This window comes from Lathyrus oleraceus, chromosome 6, assembly GCF_024323335.1.
Source record: "Lathyrus oleraceus cultivar Zhongwan6 chromosome 6, CAAS_Psat_ZW6_1.0, whole genome shotgun sequence".
Classification (NCBI taxonomy): domain Eukaryota; kingdom Viridiplantae; phylum Streptophyta; class Magnoliopsida; order Fabales; family Fabaceae; genus Lathyrus; species Lathyrus oleraceus.
Window position 1 is genome coordinate 435,704,659 of NC_066584.1, and position 25,039 is coordinate 435,729,697.

The following is a 25,039-nucleotide window of genomic DNA, read 5'->3' on the forward strand; positions in this document are numbered from 1 at the left end:
AATATCTTATAAAACTGCGATAAAAACCTGCATGTCCCAAGAAACTCCTTATCACCTTTTCATTTACAGGGGGAGGGAAGTTTGTAATAATCTCCTTTTTGGCCTTACAACTTTTATTCCTTGGTGTGAAATTTTATGACCCAACACTATACCTTCTTGTACCATAAAATTTCAATTTTCCCAATTCTGGATCAAGTTAGCTTGCTGACACCTTTCTAAAACAAGAGACAAACCAGTCAAACAATTATCAAAATAAGAACCAAAAACAGAAAAATCGTCCATAAACACTTCCATGTGCTTTTCGAGCATGTCAGTGAATATGGATGTCATACATCTCTGAAAACTAGAAGGTGCATTACAAAACCCAAATGGCATTCTTCTGTATGCAAAAATACCATAATGGCATGTGAATGTTGTCTTCTCTTGATCCTTGGGGGCAACAACAATTTGATTATACCCCGAGTATCCATCTAGGAAGCAATAGTATTCATGATTGGCGAGTCTCTCTAACATCTAATTAATAAAAGGGAGAGGAAAATGATATTTCCTTGTTGTGATGTTGAGTCTCATGTAATCAATACACACTCTCCAGCCAGTTACTGTGCGAGTGGGGATTAACTCATTTTTCTCATTTAGAATCACCATTGTTCCTCCCTTTTTGGAACCACATGTACGAGACTTACCCATGAGCTGTCAGAAATCGGATAAATCAAACCTGCATCCAACAATTTCCCCACTTCCTATCTCACTACCTCTTTCATTGATGGATTTAGTCTTATTTGGGGTTGTACCACTGGTTTGTGATCATCCTCCATCAGTATCTTATGCATGGACACTATGGGGCTAATCCCTTTCAAATCTCCAATGGTCCATCCCATATCACTTTTCTATTTATTTAGTACCTGTACCAATCTGTTTTCTTCTGGTTCCTTGAGCACGGAGCTTATTGTTGTCGGACAATTTTTCTCAGAATCTAGATAGACATACTTCAGATTATCAGGTAACTGCTTCAATTCTGCACTTGTCTCGAATTCCTTTTTGTACTCAGCTTCCAATGGAACTCTTAAATCCTCCCACCGGTGTGATCTTGATCTCACCTATTGAGGTTGTGCTTCCAACATGGTTAGCACTTCTTTCTCTTTTTATCCCCTTTTCGTCTATTTCTTGGGCTGATAAACTGAGAACTCTTTCCAAAGGTGATTTAGGAATTTAGTTCTTAACATATTGGGCTACAACTGTGTCTAGCACCTCAAATGACCTACTTGTTACCTCATCATCTTTGTACTTCATAGCATTTCTAACATCAATTTTTAGCTCTTCATCATAAACCTTGAGGGTCATGGTTTCCTCCTCGATGTCTATCATGCATCTCCCTGTTTCTAAGAAAGGTTTTCCTAAAATCAGAGGTGTTTCTTTATCTTCAGGAATCTCAAGAATAACAAAGTCAACAAGAAACACAAAATTATGTATTTTTTACTAGTACATCTTCTACTATACCATAAGATGTTTTTACCGAGTGATCAACAAACTGGAGTGTCATTCTAGTATCCTAGACTGAACCAATTCCCAACTTCCTATAGATGGACTAGGGCATAAGGCTCACACTAGCTCCCAAATCAATTAATGCCTTCTTGAATTTTCTATCCCTAATTGTGCTTGGAATAGTGATTGAACCCCTATCTTTTTTTTCTTCCGGAATCTTCATACCTTGCAAAATAGAACTACAAGTTTCAGTCAAAATTATAGGTCAGTGTCAATGGCGTGTTTCTTGGAGATGATGTCTTTCATGAATTTGGCATATATAGGAATATGCTCAAGTGCCTCAGAGAATGGGATATTGAATTCAAGCTTCTTAAACATTTCTAAGAAAAATTCTCAAAATTCTTTTCATGTTGATCTTTCTTCTTATTTCTGTTATGATAAGGGAGTTTGATGGTTGGCTTGGACTCTTTTGGCTTTTCTTTCTCTACCACCCATTGTGTGACTTCTGCTTCCAAAACTTTCTAGTTTTCTTTAATTTCTAGGTCTACTTCCAGAAGATGGTCTTCTTCCCCTAATTTTTCTTCAGGGCCTTCAGTTGAATTACCATTCCTAAGCGTCACATCGCTCATATTATTATGTTCTCTTGGATTTGTCACTATTGCACTAGGGAGAGACCCTTGTGCTTGAGTACCTGCTATTTATTGTGTTATCTAACCCATCTGAACTTCCAGATTTTTAGTAGATGTTATAGTGTTCCTTTGATTGTTTCCCGTATCTTCTTGAAATTGGGAGTTTTTGAGTGGCCATCTTTTTAATGGCTAATTCCCAATCTGCCTTCTTAGGAGCTTGTTGCTAATATTGTTGTTGGAACTGACCCTGATAGTTTTGCTGAGGTTAGTACTACTGTTGATTCTGATACTGAATAGGACCCTATTTTTGAACATTCTCCTACTGGTCTTTCCAGAAGAAGTTTGTATGATTCTTCTAACCCAAATTATAAGTATTAGAGTAAGGGTTATTCTGCTTCAGAAAATTAACCTCTTCAATTTGTTGCACAGTTGCAACATAATGGATGACATAATGAGGTCCTCCACAAATTTTACAACTCACCGCTTAAACAGGTTGAACTTGAGCTACCTGTTGAGTACCTATATTCATTGCCTTGAGTCTTTTTTCAACTTCTGCGGCAATCTGGTGTTCTATCTTTATACTCTGAGTAGCTAGTTTCAAATCAAGCTTTCCTTCCGGTTTGCTCATACTCCTATCATACAACTCTAAGTGTTCATTCGCAGCAATGACTTATATAATCTTCTTGATACCAGTGGCTGTTGTAAAATTAGATGAGCCACCAACAGTTATATCAATAAGTTGTTTTGTCTTCAACCTGAGGCCATTAACAAACAATTGTATTTGTTCAATATGATCCAAGTTGTGAGTAGGACAAGACACTAATAGTCTTTTGAATCTCTTGTATGCATAACCTAACGATTCTCCCTCCTTCAGTTTAAAATTCATAATATCATATTTTTTTCTCTGAAAAACAAAAGCAGGAAAATACTCATTAAGAAAATTCATTTCCATCTCTTCCTAACTAGCGATACTTCCAACAGGAAGCGAATAAAATCATTATTCTACATCTTCAGCTAAAGTAAACGGAAACATTCTCAACTTTTCTTCTTCTTCAGAATGTTCCTCTATCTTCAAAGTAGTACTCATAGTAAGAAACCTTTGCAAATTGCTTATTTACATTTTCATTTATTTTTCCTGTGAAAGGTCTCTTTTCAAGTTGTCGGATAGTTGTTGGGTGTAACTTAAAATTCGCCACATTCACCAGTTGGTTCACTATAGTTAGACGACCACTTGAGGCATTTGCTCTACCACAATCCCCAAAAAGTCTTTCTTCAGCATCTTCAGCCATAACATCTTCTTCTGCTTCTCTATCTGAATTTGTATCTGATTCAACCAAGTCATCTACCTCTTTATCAGTCATCTTTGCTTGCCTTGCTTGCCTAAGTCGAGCGTGCAACGATCTCTCCGGTTCTATGTCAAAAGGAAAATCAACTAAGAGCTTTCCTCACATATAAATATTAGATAGATATTAGAAATAACCCAAAATCAATAAAAATTAAATAAAGTACAGTAATGATAAAAACGAAAATACAATTTTAGTTGCAGAGTAACAAAATTTTAACTGAAAATGAAATTGTAAACTATTATCTTTGGCAGTCCCCGACAACGGCGCCAAAAACTTGATCGATAAATTAGTAAGTGTATTAATCTTCTAATGTAATAATAAGGGAAATTTTCCCAAGTATCGATCTCAAGGACTGTTTGACAATGTTCATGTTTCACTTTTGTTAAACAAAAGACCTTAGGGGTTTTGGATTGTTGGTTTTAAAAGTAGAAAATAAAGTGCAACAAGAAGTAAAGACTACAGTTGAACAAATTAAAAGATATTATGAGTAAATATGCTAGGAAAGGTGTATGGTTGGATTCATCAACAATGGTATATTAACCTTGCAACTGGTTAATTCAATAACGTTGACTACCGATTCTTAAGGGTGTTAACTCCTAAGTCCTTAGTGAGAAAACTTTTAATCATTCAAATTCATCCATATGTCCATAGTGAATTACAAATGAAATTAAACATTATTGTTATCAATAATATTTCGGTTTCCACAGGGTATCCCTAGGCCTAGGTAATATCTGCTATGAATTATTCACAATTAAGCATTAACAATGGCGGTCAAACTTAAATATTAATCACAGATCAAACTCAATTTTTCCGAAAGAGCAAGCATTAAGCACAAATTGTAAATAAGTCATATATAATAAAATCAAGGTTATTAGGTAAAAATCTAAAATTGTATCATAAATGTGAATCAGGGACACCCTAGCATTAGGGGGTTTAGCTACTCATAATGAAAAAGAAAAACATAAAAAAGAGTGTAGACATTACAAATTAACGGAAGAAAAGAGGTCTTCAATCACAAAAGTTCATGAAAATCTTAATCCACCACGAATTCTCCAGTTCTCCAGCCTTCAAAACGTGTCCTTTGTACTCCAAAATCATTCAACCCTTGGAAATTCACGTTTTTCGGCTAAAATAGACAAATTTGGGTTTTTTTCAAATTTGGGCCACTCATACACGTATGACCTCCTCCCATACGCGTCTGATTTCTTTTCACACTTACTCATACTATGGTCCAGGGTAGGGCGTATGGCCCAACTTGAGCCATACACATAAGGCTTCTGATGTGCATGATGACTTTACTTGGTTGTGGCGAGTGATGGACGATGGCAGTGCCGATGATGAGAGTGACTAGGGTTTGTTTTGTTTGTGTGTGTGAGAGAGAGGCTTATGCCTGGTATTACCCCTCTCCTAATGAAACAACATTGTTTCAAATATTAATCACGGAAAAATATGAATATCTACGGTCCAATAGTTTGTACCCGGCCTATCCATTTTAAACCATGTTAAATCGCGAAATATACCCGTTGGATCCACCCAATTCCCTTTTTTTCTTCGATTTTGCATGGGTTTGACCGGTTTTTCGGATTTTGTCCACCCGTAAGTGGGGTGCTGCTCTTACCACGGCTGTGCATAGATATTGTTTATTGCACCACCAACAGAATTAACGTTTTAATAAAATACCTACCACTTAACTGACCCAAAAAAAAAAACTGTTCATAAAGCGGCTGCAATACAACAAACGTCACGTTCCATTCCTCCTCTATGGCCACCTGTTTCTAACACAAACCAAAAAGACCTTTGCTTTATAATAGCAAACTGATTTATTTTATTAGACTAGTCCGAAAACTGGTTGCCCTAACTAGATTATAAACAATAAATTCTTGTCTCCAAATAAACATTATTACCAAATTAAAATGAATAAAACAAAAAAATGTTAACTTTTCTAATGTTAATTAGTTTTTTAACATATCAATTATTTGCCAAATTAATGATTAAAACTTATTTAGAAAATTTCAAAACAACCAATATTATTACTTAAATTAAATAAATATGGGATATAAAGAATGTCCACTTAAGGCAAATGTTTCATTTGCATGTCTCTTATACCAGCTCTGACCTTGTGTAATTGCCGTTGTGACTAAGTCAACTATGGTTTTAGTATTTTCCAAAACTATATTTAAAAAATGAGTATATTCCATACTTATAAAAAGTGATGGAAAAAGAAAAAGAAATCGAAGAATGTATAATTGAGTCTCCTAGAATCAAAGTCTATGTCGAGTGTGAAGTCCCTTTCATGAGATAAGGAAAATATATATAGTACTTAAAGCAATAATAAAAGTTGAATTGCACTTACAGTTTACTGCTTATAGTAAAAGATTGTCCCTCCTTGTTCCACTTTTGAAGGTTTTGTTGGTTTGGAGTTTTGTGTTGAATGATATGATAATTAGTGGGATTTGATTGCATACCCAAAATCTTAATACTATTAATGTTAAAAGAGAAAAGGGAGGCAATTAAATGGAGGCCCTGTAGGGCTAATTCCGCTTTCTGCTCTCATCCAGTCGCCATCGTATACTACAATTAGTCAATCACTCTCTATCAAGAATCTTGACTATAGCCACTTTTTTTTTAATTATTATTATTCAGAAAAAATTCTTTGAATTTTGGTCATTTGTTTCTTATTACAATTGTTGACACAGAATTATTTTTTAAGAGGGTGTGAATTAGGTTTTTTAGATTTTTCTTGTTTTAATCAAAGATTATTTCCTTTAAAAAAATTTGGTATTAAATTTTTAACTTAGAATGAAAATTTGCAAGAAAGTAAATGATACGGGGATATATTCTAGTTCCCCTTATCAACTACGGGTACATCTATTTCCTCCACACCTTGAACGATTTTCCACTATGTTAGATCTTGTACAAGACTTACACAAAGATCTCTCTTGCAATCTTCTAACATACATACCAAACCTATTGTGGACTTTGAATATCTCCAAATCAAATAAACTTTTTCCACAAACACCAAACATTATGGTGGACTTCTAAATTATATCAATCCAAAGAACCTTTTACAACGAACAACTTATTCACAAACTTGATGATTAAGTTAGAACAAAAACACTTTAAGTGATCTTGAACAAAGTTGATTTTGACTTGATTTTAAGTATGATAAATTTGTTCTTCTCTTCTCAAAATTAAAATCCAAACTAATGTAAATTAAGTGCTAAAATATGGTATGAAAATTTTGAATGATTTAAAAATTATGCACAAAGTTTCATGACTTAAATATTTTTGAACACTTAGAAAAATATATTTGTATGTATGAAAAGATATATGAAATAGGTAAATCTGGAATTTTTTTATGAGAGCATCTTATATACATCATGAACCATTGTTATGAAATGATGTACAAGTTTAAAAACAATTCATTAAACATTGATATGAAAAGATGTACACATTTGAAAACAATTAATGAAGCATTGTTATAAAAAGATATACAAGTTTAAAAAAAACCATTTCATTAAACATTGCAATGTGTTAGAAATATTTTGAAAATGCAAAAATGCATTGCTCCAGGTTGGTATTCGAATAACAAAATCGAATACCACTTCTAAAATGTGAGAAAATTCAAAAATTGAAAACTGGTATTCGAATACCATATATGATATTCGAATACCAATATTTTAAAAGTGAAAAATATGCAATTTTTTAAATTGGTATTGGGATACCATCAGCATTGGTATTCGAATACCGTCGACATTGGTATTCAGATACCATATATGGTATTCGAATATCATTAAGCCATTTTTCCTTCTGTTTGAGAAATAATCAAATACCAGAATATGGTATTCGAATTCCATTAATAATTTGGCTAAAAATTAACTTTTTAATGAATTCTTGCATGCATTTGAATGAAATATGTATAGGAAGATTATAGATAGAGTTTGATACATATTGCTGAGAATTCAATATGATATAATGTGGATTGTAATGTACCTATAATCATGTTTATTTACTTGATTCTTTCACTTGGTTATCTTGATCTTTGATAGACCTTTCACATCCCACGTTTATTCTTTATCTTCTTTTATAAACTTTTGTTGTCATCAAAACTAAACTAAGATAGATGGTGAACATCTTCTTCACAATCTCCGCTCTTTTCATTATCACAAAATATATTGATGGAAATTTTTCTGTTTGACAGTTGAAGACCCCCTCCTATCTTGTATATCTCCCCCCTTTATTTAGAATTTCATGTTTTGTATTTTTTATTATGAAATTAACAAAAACAACCATCTCATCTCCCCCTTTTTAACATTATAAAAAATGAATAGAATAATATATATATATATATATATATATATATATATATATATATATATATATATATATATATATATATATATATAAAAGAGAAATGATACATCAAATATAAAAGTACTTATCTTATTCACAACTAATTTGATGTCGTTGTTGATATCAATATTGATATTGATCCGCTGTCACGCACGAGTCAAAAATGAGTAATTTAAAACTGTAGTTTAGGAAAGCGACACTCGAATGTCGTATCATAAGGACTCTTGTATTGAATTTTACCAACTAAAAACGATGGGGGTTTTAAGGTTTAGGTTTTGAATAATAAAACAGTAAAAATGATTTAATTACGAATAAGTTAAAATGACTAATCCTACCGATTTTTGTTTTGACTTACCACTAACTATTATAACTCCAATTACCTAAGTGGTTTCGATTCTATTCGATTATAAAATTAATTAGACAAGTCCTATCAATATCATGTGAATTATGTTCCTTTTTACCACATTAATCATGGCGGTTTAAAGATTTGGTGAAGCTAACAAATAAGCTAAGTTAACATGTGATTAAAATTAGGAATATGCATACAATCAAATTTAATCAAGTATATCCTATGGGTAGCAATCGAATTAAGCAAAATAGAGTAATCAAATTAAGCAAACGAATTCTTAGGCAGAATTGAACAAAAATCAAAATTAAATTGAAATTAAAATAACCTCAAAACGGTGGAACCCGTAAATCAGCAGAATCCGCCTTCGAGATTAGTTCTCCATGAAAATTACAAAGAAAAGATAATTTTGTGAATGCTGAATAATGAATCCTAAAACTACTAATTTGTTTAAATACAAAAAAAAATACAAAATAGGCCCCAAAAAATACAAAATCGACACAAAAACTAAGTATTTTCGTAAGTCTGAACTGAGAAGGAATTATTCGACTCTTCTGAACTCAAAATTTGCTTCTGACTTAAACACAAAACTTGTAGCTTATCCTCTCATCTTTCCAACGCATATTACAATGCATCAATATGATTCTCGTAGCTCAAGTTATGACTTGTACATCAAGAAGGTGTAAATAACGTTTTTTTCAAAAAATAAGCACTTGCTAAGAAAATAAGCATAACTCAACTTAACTTTCAAAAACCTATTAAAAGCAATTAAAATGATTTGAGAAGTCATATAAAATTCTTATCATAAAGTAAAAGATAGTGTAATAAAATACACCGATCAATACAATTTGAAGATGTCAATCTTTTCAATTCATCTTCAACCAAATTAAACTTTATTCTTACCATATCATAAGATCCTATGGTATCTTGAAAAACCAATCTTAATTTGACAATATTAGCATATGGTCTTCAAGTACCTATAAAAACAATTAAATTTTCTTTCTAGGTATCAAATATTCTTTGGATCTTCTTGGGTTAGTTCTTTTCTCAACTCATACATAATTTTCACTAGATGCGCCAAATTTTCTAATATAACATGCATTAGATGTATGACCTTTACAGTTGCAATAAAAACAAGTATGTGACATGTTATGCATTTTCTTATGATCATAGAAATGATTCTTGTTTTATTCTTTTCTATGATGAACATTGTGACATACATTTCTAGATTGATCATTGTTACAAACATTGCTAGATTTGACAAAGATATTCTTTTTTATTTGACTTGAATTTTCAAATTTAGAATATCATAATCCACTTTTATCATCAATATATCTCTGACTAATTAGAACATTATCCAATATACTTTTATTTTTTTCATAATTGCATATAACTTTATTAAGATCAACGATTTTTCTTTCAAGAGATATACATTTATCACATGTTGATGAATTAGCATAAAAGTCAATTTTTACTTTAATTTTATCTAACTCTTCTTGCATGTCATTAGATTTGCTTCCTAAAGAAGAAATATTTTTCTTTTTCTTAGCATATAACCTATAAAGCTTTAAACATTCATCATGCAAGTCATTAAAAGCATCATGTAATTCGTTATAATATGATACATCATTACTAACCTAATCATCATCATCGGAGTGATGTGAAACCATGAAAGATAGATGTGTTTGTTCTTCAGTTATGGAACTTGTATTCAATCATTATCTTCCCAAGTGATATATGTTCTTCTTGACTATTATCCTTCTTGTTGTTGAATTTTAAGATTTCCCTTATTTCCTTTGTTGTTTTGCAATTAGACATCCGAAAGAAATCGTCCACACTTAAAGTTGATGTAATAATGTTTTTTACCTTCTTATCATGTAGAATTTTTTATTTTCTTTTTCATTCCATTCATCTTCCTATTTTGATTGGCCTGCACCATTATTAATTGTAGTGGGAAAGAAAAGATCATTTGTTACATCATTTCATACTTCTATGCCTTGTGCTTCTATAAGTATTTACATACAAAATTTCAAGATATCATAGTATTCACTAGCGAAACATGGAGGTTGGTTGCTATTGTCACCATATGCTAAAAACAGTCACGCAGAAGCCATATTTACCTGGATCGAGGAGAAAGTTACCTTAACCTACAATATACCAATTGTAAGTATGAAAGTGCAACCTAAAAGGAGGTGAATAAGGTTTTTAGAATTTTTCTTATTTTAAGCAAATATTCTTCCCTTTTAAATACTCTGGAATTAAGTTATTAAACTTAAAATGAAAATTACAAAAAATTAAAAGACAAGAATTAAATGACACAAGGATATATCATAGTTCCCCTTATCAACCAAGGGTACAACTAGTCCTTTCACACCTTGAAGTATTTTCCACTATGTTAGATCTTTGTATAAGCCTCATACTAATATCTATTTTATTATCTTCTAACATAAACATCAAACCTATGGTGGACTTTGAATTTCCCCAAACCAAATGACCTTTTCCACAAACAGCAAACACTATGGTAGACTTTGAGTTACACCAATCGAAAGAACCATTTACAACAAATAACCTATCGCCATACACTTAGTGATTAAGTTAAAACACAAACACTTTAAATGATATTGAATAAAACTATTGTAACTTGATTCCAAGTATGGAATTTTTGTTCTTCTCTTTCTCAAAATTACAATCCAAACTATTATACATTAAGTGCTCAAAATATGATATGAAACGTTTGAATGATTTAAAAAGTATGCACAAAGTTTCATGACTTTAAGATTTTTGAACACTTAGAAAAATATATTTGAATGTATGAAAAGATTTATGAATCAAGTAAACCTAATTTTTTTTATGAGAACATCATATATACATCATGAACCATAAGGATGCACAAGTTTGAAAATAATTCAAAAAGAATTGTTATAAAAATAGATACAAATTTGAAAATTATTCATAAATGATTGTTTTAAAAAGATGTACAAGTTTGAAAACCCTTTCATGAAACAATGCAAACACTTTTAGAAACATTTTTAAAAATGAAAAAATGCATTGTTTCAGGTTGGTATTCAAATACCAAAATTTGGTAATTGAATATCACTTCAAAAACATTTGAAAAATCAAAATTCAAATACAAGTCTTCTAAAAGTGAAAAAATTGTAATTTTTTAACTAGTATTCGGATGCCATATATGGTATTCGAATGCCATTAGAATTAGTATTCAGATACCATATATGGTATTCGAATACCATTAAGTTAGTTTTTCATATGTTTGAGTAATAATCGAATACTAGAATATGATATTTGAATACCATCATTAATTTGGCTAAAAGTTGTTTTTTAATGAATTCTTTCATGCATTTGAATGCAATATGTTTAGGAAGATTATATATGAAGTTTGATACATATTTTTAAGAATTCCATATGATATAATGGGAATTTTAATGTACATTTAATCATGATTATTTACTTGGTTCTTTCACCTGGTTATCTTCATCATTAATATGACATTCCACTTTTATTCTTTATCTTCTTTTATAAGATTTTGTCGTCATCAAAACAAAACTAAGACTGATGATGAACATCTTCTTCACAGTCTCCCCCTTTTTGATGATGGAAAATTATATTGATGTGAAGTTTTTTGTTTGACATTTGATGTTGACCTATCTTATATATCTTCCCCTATTTTTCATTTCATGCTATGTCTTTTCTATATTGAAAACTAACATAAACAACCATCTCGTCTCCCCCCTTTTTTACATTAGCAAAAATAAAAAGAGTAAAACCCAACCAAACATAATACAGGGGAAATGATACTTCAAATATAAAAGTACTTATCTTATTCAGAATAATGTACGCCATTATTGATATCTATGTTGATGCTCTTTGAAAATGTTAATCTTTTCAATTCATCTTCGACCATATTAAATTTTAATCTTTACCATATCATAAGGTCTAATGATATCTTGAAAAACCAATCTTAATTTAACAATATTAGCATATGGTCTTTAGGCACCAATAATTAAAAGTTCTTTCTAGGTACTCAATATTCTTTGGGTCCTCTTAGGTTATTTCCTTTCTCAACTCAGACATGATTGGCACTAGGTACACCAATTTTCTAATATAACTTGCATTAGAGATATGACCTTTACAATTGCAATAAAATCAAGTATGTGACATGCTAGGCATTTTCTTATGATCATAAAAATAATGCTTGTTATATGTCTTTATAGGATGAACAATATGACATACTTTTCTATATTGAACATGGTTATAAATATTACTAGAGTTGACAAAGATAGTCTCTTTGATTGACTAGAATTTTCAAATTTAGAATATCCTAATCCACTATTATCATTAACATATATTTGACTAATTAGAACATTATCCATTCCATTTTTTCCTTTTTTATAATTGTATATAATTTGATTAAGATCAAACGTTTTGGTTTCAAGAGATATACATTTATCACATGTTTATGAACTAGAATAAATGTCAACTTTTGCTTTAATTTTATCTTACTTTTCTTGCATGTCATTAGATTTGCTTTCTAAAGAAGAAACATTTTTCTTTTGCCTAGCACATAATCAATAAATCTTTAAGCAATCATCATGCAAGTCATTAAAAGCATCATATAATTTCTTATAAGAGGGTTCATGATTACTAACCTCATCATCATCATCAAAGTGATGTCAAACCATGAAAGGTAGATGTGCATGTTCTTAATTTTTGAAACATGTACTCACATCATTGTCTTCTAAATCAATAAGTTCTTCTTGACTTTTTATCCTTCTTTTTATTGAATTCCAAGGCTTCTCATATTTCCTTTTTTATTTTGCAATTAGACACGCGAAATAAATCGTCCACCCCTAAAGCTGACGCAATAAAGTTTTTTACCTTCTTATCATGTAGAAATTTTTTGCTGTCTTTTTTATTCCATTATGCTTCTGGTTTTGGTTGACTTGCAGCATTATTAATTGTAGTAGGAATGAAAGGACTATTTGTTACAACATTACATGCTTCTACATCTTGTACTTCTATAAGTATTTACATACTAATTTTCCAGAAATCATAGTGTTCACCAATAAAATATGGAGGTTGGTTGTTATTGACACCATCTACCAAAGTCGAGGTGAAAGTTATACTACTCTGCTCTGATACAAATTGTAACTATGAGAGTGCAACTTAAGAAGGGGTGAATAAGGTTTTAAGGGGTTTTATTGTTTTAAGAAAATATTTTTCCCTTTTAAATATAATGGAATTAAGTTATTAAACTTAGAATGAAAATTACAATAAATTAAAAGATAAGAAAGTAAATGACACAAAGGTATACCTTAGTTCCCCTTATCAACCAAGGGTACATTTAGTCCTTTCATACCTTGAAGGATTTTTCTCTATGTTAGATCTTTTTACAAGCCTCACATCAATATCTCTCTTATAATATTCTAACATAAACACCAAACTTATGGTGGACATTGAATATCCCCGAATCAAAGGATTTTTTTCCATAAATACCAAACACTATGGTGGACTTTGAATTATATCAATCCAAAGAACCTTTTATAACAAACAACTTATCACCACAAACTTGGTGATTAAGTTACAACACAAACACTTTAAATGGTCTTGATTAAAAATGATTTTGACTTGATTCCAAGTATAAAATTTTTATTCTTCTCCTTCTCAAAATTATAACCCAAACTAATGTACACTAAGTGCTCAAAATATCGTATGAAACTTTTGAATAATTTAAAACCTATGCACAAAGTTTCTTGACTTAAAGATTTTTGGAAATTTAGAAAAATATCTTTGAATGTATGAAAAGATATATGAAATAGGTAAATATGAATATTTTATGAGAACATCATATATACATCAAGAAACATTGTTGTGAAAGGATGCACAAGTTTAAAAATAATTCATGAGGCATTGTTATGAAAAGATGTACAAGTTTGAAAATAATTCGTGAAATATTGTTATAAAAAGATAAACAAGATTGAAAACCATTTAATGAAATATTGCAATGTGTTAAAAACATTTTGAAAATGAAAAAAATGTATTGCTTCATATTGGTATTCAAATACCAAAATATGGTAATTGAATACCACTTTAAAAACGTTTGAAACTTAAAAATTTGAAAACTGGTATTCGGATACCGTATATCGTATTCAAATACCACCCTTTTAAAGGTGAAAAATATGCAATATTTTCAATTGGTATTCGGATACCATATATGGTATTCGGATACCATATATGGTATTCGAATATCTTTAGCACTGATATTCAAATACCATATATGGTATTCGAATACCTTTAAGCAAATTTTGCTTCTGTTTGAGCAATAATTGAATAACAGAATATGGTATTTGCATACCATTAGTAATTCAGCTTAAATTTTACTTTTTAATGAATTCTTTCATGCATTTGAATGCAATATGTTTAGGGAGATTATAGATGAAGTTTGATACATATTTTTGAGCATTCAATGTGACATAATGTGAATATTAATTTACCTTTAATCATGATTATTTACTTGGTTATTTTACTTAGTTATCTTCATCATTGATAAGCCTTTGACATCCCATTTTTATTCTTTATCTTATTTTTTAAGCTTTTGTCGTCATCAAAACCAAACTATGATAGATGATCAACATCTTCTTCACAATCTCCCTATTTTTTATGAAGACAAATTATACTGATGAGAAGTTTTTTTGTTTGAAATTTGATGCTCCCTCTATCTTGTATATCTCCCCTTTATTTTTTAATTCATGATTTGTCTTTATTATCCTGAAAATTAATAAAAATAATCATCTCGTCTTCCCCTTTTTTACATTAGCAAAAAGAAAAAGAGTAAAATCCAAAGAAACATAATATAGGGGAAATGATACATCAAATATAGAAGTATTTATCTTATTCACAATAATTTGATGTCATTGTTGATATCAATATATATGATATTTGAAGATGTCAATCTTTTCAATTCATCTTCAACAAAACTAAACTCTAATCTTACCATATCATATGTTCTTATGGTATCTTGAAAAACCAATCTAAATTGGACAATATTAGTATATGGTCTTCAAATACCTACAAAAATAATTAAAAGTTTTTTCTTGAGTTACCCAATATTCTTTGGATCCTCTTAGGTTAGTTCCTTTCTCAACCCATACATAATTACCACTAGGAATACCAATTTTTTCTAATATAACATGCATTAGGGGTATGACATTTACAATTGTAATAAAAACAAGTATGTGACATGTTAGAAATTTTCTTATGATCATAGAAATAATTCTTGTTATATTCCTTTCTAGGAGGAATATTATGATATACTTTTCTAGATTGAACATTAGTAAAAATATTGTTAAATTGACAAAGATAGTCTTTTTGATTTGACTAGAATTTTCAAATTTAAAATATCATAATCCACTTTTATCATTAATATATATATATATATATATATATATATATATATATATATATATATATATATATAATATATATATATATATATATATATATAATATATATATATATATATATATATATATATATATATATATATATGTGTGTGTGTGTGTGTGTGTGTGTGTGTGTGACTAATTAGAATATCATCCGATATATTTTTGCCTTTTTCATAATTGCATATAACTTGATTAATATCGATAGTTTTGGTTTTCAAGAGATATACATTTATGACATGTTAATGAACTAGCATAAATGTCAATTTTTACTTTAATTTTTATCTAACTCTTCTTGCATGCCATTAGATTTTCTTTCTAAAGATGAAATCATTTCTTTTTTCTTAGCATATAATCTATAAGGCTTTAAACATTCATCTTGCAAGTTATTAAAATCATCATGTAATTCCTTATAAGATGGCTCGCCATTACAAACCTCATCATCATCATTATCGGAGTGATGTGAAACTATGAAAGGTAGATGTGCTTGTTCTTCATTTTTGGAACTTTTACTCACATCATTGTCTTCCCAAGTGATATATGTTATTCTTAACTTTTTATCATTCTTGTTATTGAATTCTAAGATTTCCCATTTTTCCCTTGTTGCTTTGCAATTAGACACCTAAAAGAAATCGTCCACCCCTAAATCTGATGCAATAAGTTTTTTTTTGCCTTCTTGTCATGTAGAATTTTTTTGTTGTGTTCTCCATTCCATTCTTCTTCTAGTTTTGGTTGACTTGCACCATTAAATATTGTTGTAGGAATGAAAGGACCATTTTTACCGCATTCCATACTTCTACACCTTATGCTTCTAGAAATATTTACATACGAATTTTCTAGAAATCATAGTATTCACCAACAAAACATGGAGGTTGGTTGATATTGCCAACATATTCCCAAAATGGTTTTACGGAAGCATATTTACTTGGATCTATGAGAAGTTACCTTAACTTTCTCTGATAACAATTGTAAGTATAAGAGTGCAACCTAAGAGGTAGTGAATAATATTTCTCAGGAGTTTTCTTGTTTTAAGCAAATAGTCTTTCTTTTTAAATATTCCGGAATTAAGTTATTATACTTAGAACAAAAATTACAAGAATTTAAAATGCAAGAAAGTATATGACACAAAGATACATCATTGTTTCTTTGATCAACAAAGGGTACATCTAGCCACTTCACACCTTGATGGATTTTCCACTATGTTAGATCTTTGTACAAGCCTCGCACCAAGACCTCTCTTACAATCTTCTAACATAAAAACCAAACATATGGTGGAATTTTAATTTCCCCGAATCAAAAGGATCTTTTTCACAAACGCCAAACAGTATGGTAGACTTTGAATTACACCAATCGAAAGAACCTTTAACAACAAACAAATTATCACCATAAACTTGTTGATTATGTTTCATCACAAATGCTTTAAATGATCTTGAATAAAAATTATTTTGACTTGATTCCTAGTATGAAAAATTTATTCTTCTCTTTCTCAAAATTGCAAACAAAACTAATATACATTAAGTGCTTAGAATACGGTATGAAAATTTTAAATGATTTAAAAATTATACACAAAGTTTCATGACTTAAAGATTTTTGAAAATTTTGAATAATATGTTTAAATGTATGAAAAGATTTATGAAACATGTAAATCTGGAAAAAAAAATTATGAGAACATTATATATACAACATGAACCATTGTTATGAAAGGATGCACAAATTTGAATACAATTCATTAAGCATTGTTATAAAAAGATGTACAAGTTTGAAAAAAATTCATGAAGAATTACTATACAAAGAAGTACAAGTTTGAAAATCATTCCATGAAACATTGCAATATGTCAGAAACATTTTGAAAATGAAAAAATGCATTGCTTCAGGTTGGTATTCGAATACCAAAATATGGTAATGGAATACCACTTCAAAAATGTTAGAAAATTAAAAATTCAAAAACTGGTATTCAGATACCATATATGGTATTCAAATACCAGTCATTTAAAAGTGAAAAATATGTAACTTTTTAAACTTGATTTCGGATACCATATATGATATTCGAATACCATCAACATTGTATTGAGAAACCATATATGGTTCCAAATTCCATTAGGTCAATTTTGCTTCTGTTTTAGCAATAGTCGAATACCAGAATATGGTATTTGAATACCATCAATAATTTGGCAAAAAGTTGACTTTTAATGAATTCTTTCATGCATTTGAATGCAATATGTTTAGGAAGACTATATATGAAGTTTGATACATATTTCAGAGCATTCAATGTGATATAATGTAAATTTTAATGTACCTTTAATCATGATTTTTTACTTGGTTATTTCACTTTGTTATCTTTATCATTGATAAGTCTTTGACATCCCACTTTTATTCTTTATCTTCTTTTATAAGTTTTTGTTGTCATAAAAATCAAATTAAGATAGATGATGAACATCTTCATAATCTCCCCCTTTTTATGATGATAAAATTTGTTAATGGAATTTTTCTTTGTTTTACACTTGATGCTCCCTCTATCTTGTATATCTTCCCTTTTATTTTGCAATTCATGTTTTTTCTTTACTATCCTGAAAATTAACAAAAACAATTATCACGTCTTTCCCTTTTTGAAGTTAGCAAAAAGAAAAAGAGTAAAATCCAAAGAAACATAATATAGGGGAAATGATACATCAAATATATAAGTACTTAACTTATTCACAATGATATGATGTCATTGTTGATATCAATGTTGACGCATTTTGAAGATGTCAAACTTTTGAATTAATCTTCAACCAAATTAAACTTTAATTTTACCATATCATATGGTCTAATGATATATTGAAAAATCAATCTTAATTTGACAATATTAGTGCATGGTCTTCAAGTACCTTCAAAAATAATTATTTTTTTCTAGGTACCAGATATTTTTTTGGGTCCTCTTGGGTTAGGTCATTTCTCAACCCATACATAATTGTCACTAGGTACACCAATTTTTCTAATATAGCATAAACTAGAGGTATGACCTTTACAATTGCAATAAGAAAACATATGTTATATGTTAGGCCTTTTCTTGTGATCATAAAAATAATTATTGTTATATACCTTTATACGATGAACATTATGACATACTTTTCTTTTAGAAAATCCTAATACACTTTTATCATTAACATATCTTTGACTTATTAGAACATTATCCGGTCCATGTTTTCCTTTTTCACAATTGCATACAACTTATTAAGATCAACACTTTTGGTTTCAAGATATATACATTTATCACATGTTGACGAACTAGCATAAATGTCATTTTTTCCTTTAATTTTATCTAACTCTTCTTGCATGTCATTAGATTTGCTTTCTAAAGAAGAAATTATATTTTGTTGCTTAACACATAATCTAGAACACTTTAAACATTTATCATGCAAGTCATTAAAAGCATCATGTAATTTCTTATAAGAGGATTCTTCATTACTAACCTCGGTATCATCATCAGAGTGATGTGAAACCATGAAATATAAATGTGTTTGTTATTCATTTTTTGAAATTGTACTCACATTATTGTTTTGCCAAGCGATATATGCTCTTTTTGATTTCTTTTCCTTCTTGTTGTTAAATTCTAAGGTTTCCCATATTTCCTTTGTTGTTTTGCAATTAGACACACTAAAGAAATTGCCAATCCCTAAAACATATGCAATAAAGTCTTTTGCCTTCTAGTCATGTTTTTTATTGTCTTCTCTATTCCATTCTTCTTTTGTTTTTAGTTGACTTTCATCATTAATAATTGTAGTATAAATGAAATGACCATTTGTTACAGCACTCCATACTTCTACACCTTGTGTTTCTAGAAATATTTGCATACGAATTTTCCAGAAATCATAGTATTCACCAACGAAACAATGAGGTTTGCTACTTTTGCCACCATCTGTCAAAAACGGATTTTCATAAGCCATATTTACCTGGTTTGAGGAGAAAGCTGCCTTAACTTGTCTGATACAAATTATAAGTTTGAGAGTGAACCTAAGAGGGGTGAATTAGGTTTTCTGAATTTTTCTTGCTTTAAGCAAAGAATCTTCCCTTTTGAATTTTCCATAATTAAATTATCAATTTTAGAATGAAAATTGAAAGAAATTAAAAGGAAATAAAGTAAAAGAGACAAGGATGTATCCTAGTTCCCCTTATCAACCAAAGGTAAATCTAACCCCTTCACACCTTGAAGGATTTTCCACTATGTTAGATATTTGTAAAAGCCTCATACTAACATCTCTCTTATTCTTACATAAAACTAACATATGGTGGACTTTAAATCTCCCTGAATCAAAGTACCTTTTCCACGAGCACCAAGCACTATGGTGAATTTTTTATTACACCAATGCAAAGATTCTATTACAACAAATAACTTATACCCACAAACTTGATGATTAAGTTATAACACAAACACTTTAAATGATCTGGAATAAAAATAATTTTGACTTAATTCCAAGAATGAAAAATTTGTTCTTATCTTTCTCAAAATTAAAATCCAACCTAATGTACATTAAGCGCTCATAATATGATATGAACTTTTGAATGAATTAAAAAATATGCAGGAGGTTTCATGACTTAAAGATTCTTGAACACTTAAAAAATATGTTAGGATGTATGAAAGATTTATGATAGAGGTAAATCTGAAATTTTTTTATGAGAACATCTTATATTTACCATGAAACAATATTATGAAAAGATGCACAAGTTTGAAAATAATTCATGAAGCATTGTTATGAACAAATGTACTACTTTGAAAACAATTCATGAAACATTGTTATGAAAAGATGCACAAGTTTGAAAACCATTCTATGAAACATTAAAATGTGTTAGAAACATATTGAAAATGAAAAAATTGCATTGCTTCAGGTTGATATTAGAATACCAAAATATTGTAATCGAATACCACTTCAAAAACGTTTGAAAATTCAAAATTTGAATACCACTCTTTTATAAGTGAAAATTCTTCAATTTTTTCAACTGATATTCGGATACCATATATGGCATTTGAATACCATCAGCACTAATATTCATATACCATATATGGTATTCGATTGCAACTAATCCATTTTTATTTTGTTTGAGAAATAATCGTACCAAAATATGATATTTTAATACCATCACTAATTGGGTAAAAGTTGACGTTTTAGTGAATTCTTTGATGCCTTTGAATACAATATGTTTAGGAAGATTATAATACATATTTCTGAGTATTCAATGTTATGTAGTGTGAATTGTAATGTACCTTTTATCATGATTATTTACTTGGTTCTTTCATTTGGTAATCTTCATCATTGATAAGCCTTTTACATTCCACTTTTATTCTTTATATTATTTAATAAGTTTTTATCGTCATCAAAACCAAACTATGATAGATGATGAACATCTTCTTCACAGATGATATACAGGAAGACTATGAAGAAAATCATAATACAATTCTAAGAAAAATTTTATCAAAAAAATCGATTCATGAAAACTCTCTCAATTATGGTTTAGCTTCCATCTGATGTGATCATGTAGGCATCAAAATCACAGAGTTAAAACCTGGTATGTATTGTATCACCATGGACAAACTCATAGACGTTAAAAGGATCCTTGAATAAAATCCTTGTATTTTTATAAACGTGTGGATTTTAGTTAAACCTTGGTCTCAGAACTACAACCAGCTGAATTTAGAATTTAACAAAGTCCCAATCTGGGCTCAACTTTGGGGAATTCAACAAAAAAAATCATATCTGAACTAATGGGATAAAAAAATAGGTGCAAAAGTTGTCACAGTGCTTGAACCAAACCTTCATCTTTACCCCAAAAATGTAACTTTCATAAAAATCAAAGTTCTTTTCGATGTCAACAAACCTATATGGCTTAGCTTTGATCGGATGAATTTTCGGGGAAAGTTAAGGAACAAATAGAAAAAAGTTTCGACAGAAACCCCATGAACTCTTCTAGTTATGGGATACATAGTCCTATTTTGGAGGCTATGCTCAAACAACTTGGTAGGATGGCTATTTGAGACAACAAGGACCATATGCTACCAATAATAGATAAAAAAAATATAGCAACCAATAATTTTAAAGAGCATAAGAGAAAGTACATTGAAGAAAATTTAAATTCCAACACAAACAACACATAATTTTAACATCACTAATTTGTTTAATGGTATTATCTCAAAATTAATCTGGCCAGCTAATAAACTTAAACAAATCTACTATAACTTTTAGTGGCAAAATTAGTGAAGATACCAAAATAAGTTGCATCAAATGGGTTCCTATCAATACTAATGCCCTTATGGGAAATTACCTTGATCTTCCTATCAAGGTAGGAAGGTCTAATAAGGTGGAATTTAATTACATGATAGTTAGAGTTAGAAAAATAATCAATGGACGAAAGGAGAAGACTTTCTCCTATGTTGGAAAAGTCGTTCTCATAAAAGCGGTTGCTAAATCTACTTCTACTTATGCCATGAGTGTGTTCAAGTTCCCTAGCAATCTTTGAAATGCAATTTACATATTTATTAGAAACTATTGGAAGGGAGTTAAAAATAATGAGAGGAAAACTTACTAGAACACTTTGGACAAAATTTGTCAAGGGAAGAATGGGGGAGGCTTGGGTTTCATAAGAATGAACATATTCAATGATGCACTTCTTTCTGGAGAATTATGGTCAACAAGGATTCTATAGTTTCTAAAATTATTAAGGCTAGGTAATTCCAAAATTCATCTATTCAATAAGTTAAAAGGAAAACCTAAAGAGAGCTGCATTTAAAAAAGCATGCTACAAACAAAAAAATAACCTTCGACAATGTTGTTGCTGGAAGGTGGTAGATCCATTAATGTGTGTCTCGATCTATGGAGTCTATATCAAGGGTGGTTTAAAGTACTAACTTAGAAGCATTGGAACTGCAATGTACTTTGGGTTAGGGATCTAATTGATCGAAGATCCAATCAATAGAATTTGAAGTTCATTGAAGAGATATTCATCCCCTATGATAAAGACAGAATTATCCATATCTCCTTAGACAATCTAGATAGGAAAGATACTATCATGTGGATAGCTTCAAGAGATGACAATTATCCATTCAGAATATATATATATATTCTAGCCTTTAATACTTGTTTCTATCTTATTATTAGGTAGACCGTTAGAGTAGTTTAAAATCATTTGTTTTGTTTTAAGTAAATTTGTCGATAGCATAATAAGTGTTCTCATTTATGAGTTTTTATATGTTTGTTAGATGTGTAGGATGGATTTCTGATAACCCCGACTTTCTACTAAGTGTACAATGCAATGGAGGTCACAATAAGTGGATGTTCATGGCTCTAGCGCATACGTGACATCAACCTGAGAATTGGAGTGCATTTGAGATAGAAACAAGAATGGATAAGAATGAGAAATTAAAGACAAACAACTACAAACAATACAGTCACTACATCTAGTGGCTAGTCCCCTTTGCACAACTGGTCTGCAACTAGGCACTTTGTCCCCTGCATGTGTCGTGTACCTTTCCTGGTACTGCTACGAAAGGAAGAAATAAAGGGAATATGTTAATTCTCTTGGGACAAAAGTGATAGATAACCAAGAAGCCATGATCCAATACCTCACGGAACTCTAGAGGAGGCTGTCTATAAAAGGATCCTTTGAACGTAATGAAAGTGAGGTTCAGACTCAGTGGGAAACACTTGGTAGAAATTGATGCGAAAGTAAGCTGAATTAAGTTTGGAGAATTTCTCTTCTCTTCTTCTCAAGTATGAGAGACCAGTATCTGGCGTGATAGACCCTGCGTCTTTCTGATTGAAGATTTAAATAATACTAAGAAGTTACCCTTAGGTTTACATTTTTTTATCACGTGTTTAAGAATGTTTAGCTTAGGAGTCATTGTTAATGTATGTACTGAGCTCATTATGAGTTAAACTATTTTATGTTAAGTAACGTAAAGTTAATATGACTTAACATTTTGTGTTATTTGATGTAATGATAGTGGATGATTTTATCATGCATTTTACTATTATAAATCTAATTCTTTGGTTGATCTTCTTAGAAAAATATAAAAGCTTGTTGGTGTGACGAATCCATTAACAAGTGGAACTTATGATAAATAAGATTGAAAATAATAGGATATGCATATTCACTAGAATATATACTTTAGGCATAAAGATCTACAATCATAGGAGAAATTTGGAAAGAACTCAGACATGCATTAAAGTTAATCGCGAGGCTTAGGAGTTTGTCCCCTTGCTTTCTTGCATGTGCTTTTGATGTTGTAGGAATACATCATAAGATCACATTCCGACCATATCTGACACGACATATCACATCATATTCATACAATAGATAAGTTATATTGAGGGATTATTGCCCAACATATTCTCCATTACCGATTTCACTTACTTAAACTAAACTTAGCACTAGCATTGTTTACTTAAAAGTTAAACTTGTGACAACCATCAATTATTGTTATTTTTTCTCTTGCTCATTCATAAAAGATAGTGTTGCAAATCAATCTAAGTTATTACACTCCATGTGGGAACGATATTCTTACTTTTTATCATTTAATATTATGGACCGTGTATACTTGCGCATTATATAGTTTAAATTCACAATAAGTTTTGGGATTTGTTGTCAGAGAGTGTGTCAATAACATTTTGATTTTGTATAAAATATTTTTTCTTTTTTTGAAAAGAGCATTTGAGCTTCTGACGTTTTTTGTAATCTGGTGACGCAACAGGTGCTTACCTGCTGCATGCGTAGGTTGCTGACTCTAGTATATAGAGGAGATTCTAAGCCAAAAAGAACACTCAGATTACTAAATATATTTCAAGCTACTGGTCACTTACTAGTAAGTCTTCCTCCTGTTCTTGTCTTTGGTAAGTTTGAAGGATACTTTGAAGAAGAACCAATTAAAGAGGAAAGATTCATGACAGATAATGACATTATTGGAATTTCCAATGATATGGCAAGAGACATAAGTTACTATGATGTGTTTGATCTCAATTCCATGAATACAGGGGTTATACGACCAAATATCACAATGACACGGTTTGAATTCAAGTCAATGATGTTTCAAATGTTACAAGCAATAGGCCAATATTCAGGAGTTGTCAATGAAGATCCACATTTGCACTTGAGGCACTTTTTGGAATTAGCTAGCAACTTCAAAATAACTAGAATTATTAATGATGATTTCAGACTTAAGTTGTTTTTTTACTCTTTAATGGATAGAGCCAAATGCTGGCTAGATTCTTTAGAGCCCATTTCCATAGCCACATGAAATGCTTTAACTGGAAACTTTTTACCTAAGTACTTCCCTACTCTCAAGAATGCCAAGATGAGAAATTAGATTACTTTATTTAAACAAGGAGATGATGAGTATTTGTTTGATAATTAGGACAAATTCAAGGAGTTGTTAAGGAAATGTCCTCACCACGGGAT

General features: G+C 30.2%; 1 non-coding gene across 1 annotated transcript; it reads right to left on the reverse strand.

Moving 5' to 3' along the window:
* Positions 1–24,932: 24,932 nt before the first annotated feature.
* Positions 24,933–25,039, reverse strand: LOC127099271 (small nucleolar RNA R71). Its single transcript, XR_007793796.1, has one exon. It is a non-coding gene; the product is annotated as a small nucleolar RNA R71 (small nucleolar RNA).